Genomic DNA, 4,544 nt, shown 5'->3' with positions numbered 1-4,544 from the left:
AGCACAAGAAGTTGCAATGGTGTGTGGCAAGTAAGGCATAGCAGGGAAAAATAAGATGTTTGGAGGAGTGGTAACAACAGTAAAACTCAAATATAAGCAAAGATAGATTTTCAGAAGTAGAAGTCCCCACCTTGAAGAGTAAAGGATAAAGAAAATATACAGGAAGGGAAAAAATGGATAGACATAAGAAAAATGAACCAAATTAAATAAGGCTCAAATTAAAAAGATAAAACATTGTATTGTGCCAAGGCAGAGATATAAGACTCAAAAATTGCACAAGGGTATAACAAATGGCAGATCACCATATGTCTAAAAGTATAGGGACAACTGTGGAAGGCAATATTGTTGACAATGAGAGAACAGATCTAGGAGTCCTGGGGATGGTGTAGGAGAAGAGACATGGCTACAGACCAGGGTCATATTTTAATTAAACAACCTATTTTTCTTTAAAGAGAAGAAAAGATTGGGATGCAAAACTGTGAAAATTACCCCCAACAGTCCAACATGCAAATCTACCATGAGCATTGTTTTAGGAAATATCTAACTCATTCCACTCAAATAACAGGGAAAGAAATTGTACCAAAAATTGTTATTACATATAAAGATAAATAGTGAAAATTTTCTACAGTTAAACAAACTCATCGGGAAATTGTTGCCAGAAAGCAAGTAAAAGTACCGGCAGGAAAAACAAACAAAACCAAACCTTCATAATGCAATTGCAGCTATAAACACACACACACACACACACACACACACACACACACACACACACACCCCGTCAAAATACAAGAAGTCAAGAAGAAAATGAACAAACAAAAGGAGAAAATGGCCAACTAAAGGGGTGAAATCAGAAATTGTAAACTCAAAAAAGGTATGGAGGAAAAATATTTAGGAATGAAGATTAAATCATAAAGTTAACCAGGAGGCTGGAATCAAAGAAAGCACACTAAGGGTCATAGTGGATAAACTTGAGAAACTGATGAAAAAAAAAGAAAGAAGGAAAAGACAGGAAAAAAATATTTCTATCAGGAGTGAGCAAATTATACCCTGTGGGCTAAATTCAGCTTCTAGCTTCTGTTTGTATGGTCTTACATCTGAATAACTTTTATTTATTATTTTCAATGTGTTTTTTAATTAAAAAAAAATGAGTACAGGTGACAAAGATCATATGTGGCCTGGAAAATCTGATTTAGTATCTGGCCCTTTATTTAGTATCTGACCCTTTACAGAACATGCTTTCTGGCCCCTCATCTATGCAAATTTAAGAAAATTAAAACAGATCCAACGTGGATACAATTGGAGCCCCTGAAGAATAAAACAACACAGCAGACTAGAACACCTACCTAAAAATGAAAATCAAATCCTCTAATGGAAAAATAACTTGAGTGGTATTGATCTTTTCATAGTAATATTTCATAACAGAAGAAAGTATAACTTCAAGATACTCAAGATATAGACTGTTAGTGAAGCATTTTATATTTACTTCTTATTCCAACATAAAGAACGTACGCAATTAGTTTTGAGCATGCATAAGGTCAATAAATTTGGTTTATATGGACTTTTCTTAAAGGAACTGTTAACAATTTAATTTCAGGCCCCCCAAAAGTGAAGAGAGAACATTTCAGCAGAAATAATTCAAGACAAAAAGGAGAATAGTATGTATGCATAAAATAAGAAATGGCAAGGGGAAAATAACTGTAGACACAGAAGACTTTTTTTTAATTTGGGAGTACTTTGTACAGAAAATTTCCAGGAAAATATAAGAAACAAAAACATACAAATAATTTTCCAAAAGAATTCTACTAAACTTTTGACAAGCAAATAATTTTAAACATTATTTAAAATTATATAGAGTGTAGGAAAAACCAAAGGCAACTATTAAGTATGCTTAATGAATGATTACACACACTCACATAAACATACACAAACTATATAGTGATGTCTCAAACCATATAATGATCTTCCTTGCTCTTATCTACTTGAGCAGGAATACCTCTGACATAATCCTGGCTTTTAAACTAACGTACATACACACACATATAGTTAAATGAGTTATATAACTATATTAAGAATTATTTATGTGTTTTTCTTTTTATGAGTTCTTTTCAAAAATCCTAAAGTGTTGGAAAAAATGAGTACAGCAAAACATTTAAGAAATAATCCATTGAGAGCAAACAAGATTTATTCTAGGCCTTTAAGGATGTGTAAATATATAGAAATATTTTAATATAACTCATTTTTTAATTTATTAGATCTAAAGAGAAAATTATATTTTCTCCTCAAAAAAAGTCAAAAGTAATTTCTAAAGGTCAATTATAATTCTTGGCTTAAAAAAACAGAAATACAAAAATAAAATTAAATAACTCATATAAGTATCTCATATATAACTAACTCATATATAACTCACATATAACTCATATACATACATGTGTTTGTGTGTATTAGCTCAAAAGCTAGAATGGTGCAAGAGTTATTTTCCATTAAGGTAGAGAAGAGCAAGGAAGATCATTATTGTCACTCTTACAACACTGCAGCGGAGTAAGTAACAACTCAATTAGACAAGATAAATGAATTAGAATTATAATAATTATACAGGAGGCATTAAGAATACCACTATTTGCAGATGATACGGCATTTTACAAGGGAAAATCAGGAGAAAGAAACTATTATAATAAGAGAATTAAGTGATATAGAAGAACATAAAACTTATAGCCACAAACTGCATATATAGAGAGATAAATATAAAATATACTTCAATATTAACAACAAAAGAGATATGTAAGATACTCAGGGATAGGGACACTTAATATCCTAAAGAGGTCATTTTTACCTAAATTCATTTATTAGTGTTGTAATTCCAAATACTGTAACAAAAGATACGTCTTCTGAAACCATACAAGCCCATTTTTTTCCACATTATTAAACTACAATTGAGGGGAAATAAACTACAAATATTTAAATTGCACAATTGGATGAATTCTGAAATACATATACATATGAAACCATCATTACCATCAAGATATGCTTTTTTCCAAAAGTGTCTTCGTATTCATTTGCAATTCATCTCTTCTTGTCCTCAATCACAGAAAGTCATTTATTTTTATTTCTGTTATTATAAATTTATTTGCATATTTTAGAGTTCTAAATAAATGGAGTCATACAGTTTATACCATTTTTGTGTAACTTTATCATAATTATTTTGAGATTCATATGTGTAAAATCTATCAATAGGTCATCCATTTTCAATGCTGCATAGTATTCCATTTTATGAGTATATCATAATTTGTTTATCTGTTAACCCATTGATAGACATATTAATTACTTCCAGTTATTGGCTACTGCAAATAGAGCTGCTATTCACATTTCTGTGTAACTTTTTGGTGTAAACATACACTTTCATTTCTCTTGGGTAATACGAAAGAAATGACTGGATTGCATGGTAGATATATGTTTAACTTTTTAAGAGACTGATGAACAGATTTTCAATTCATTCTACATATCTACAACAGTGTGTGGGAGTACCAGCCATTTCACATCCTCAACAGCACTTGCTACAGATGATCAGCCTTTGGAATTTTGACCATTCTTGAGTGTGCAGTGACGTTTCAAAGTTATTTACATTTGCACTTCCCGAAATGTCTAATGATGTTGAGCATTTTTTCATGTGATTATTTGTTATCAGTTCTTTAGTAAGGAATCTCTTCTGATCTTCTGCCCATTTTTGTGTGTTCTTATTAAGTTGTAGAAATTCCTAATACAGTTTACAGAGCAGTCATTTGTTAGATATATGTTTTGCAAACATCTTCTCCCCAGTCTGTGGCTGACAATTTCATTCTCATTTTGAGCGTTTTCGAAAACTAAATATTTTAATTTTATGAAGTCTAATTTACTATGAATTGTACTTTGGGTATTGTAGCTAATAAATCTTTGCCAACTCCTCCTGTATGTTTATCTGGGAGTTTTATACCTTTAGCTCTTAAATACAAGTAAATCTATGATCCATTTTGAGGGGTTTTAAAAAATGTGAAATAAAATATGTGTTGAGATTTTGTTTTTCCTGCGGTTATCAATATTTCCTGCAAAAATTTGTTAAAATAGCACTTTCCCCATGGAATTGCCTCAATATGCTTGTGAAAAATCAATTGATCATTTATTATGAATTATTATTAATGTTTGGGTTTACTTCTGGAATCTCTGTTATGTCGCACTGACCTAGATATTTGCCTTAGTGCTAAGTTTTTTTTTTTTTTTTTTTTGAGACGGAGTCTTGCTCTGTCACCCAGGCTGGAGTGCAGTGGCCGGATCTCAGCTCACTGCAAGCTCCGCCTCCTGGGTTTATGCCATTCTCCTGCCTCAGCCTCCTGAGTAGCTGGGACTACAGGCGCCCACCACCTCGCCCGGCTAGTTTTTTGTATTTTTTAGTAGAAACGGGGTTTCACCGTGTTAGCTAGGATGGTCTCGATCTCCTGACCTAGTGATCCACCCGTCTCGGCCTCCCAAAGTGCTGGGATTACAGGCTTGAGCCACTGCGCCCGGCCAATGCC

The sequence above is a fragment of the Piliocolobus tephrosceles genome, chromosome 15 (assembly GCF_002776525.5).
Source record: "Piliocolobus tephrosceles isolate RC106 chromosome 15, ASM277652v3, whole genome shotgun sequence".
In the NCBI taxonomy this organism is placed as follows: domain Eukaryota; kingdom Metazoa; phylum Chordata; class Mammalia; order Primates; family Cercopithecidae; genus Piliocolobus; species Piliocolobus tephrosceles.
Note: the sequence above shows the minus strand (reverse complement) of the source record.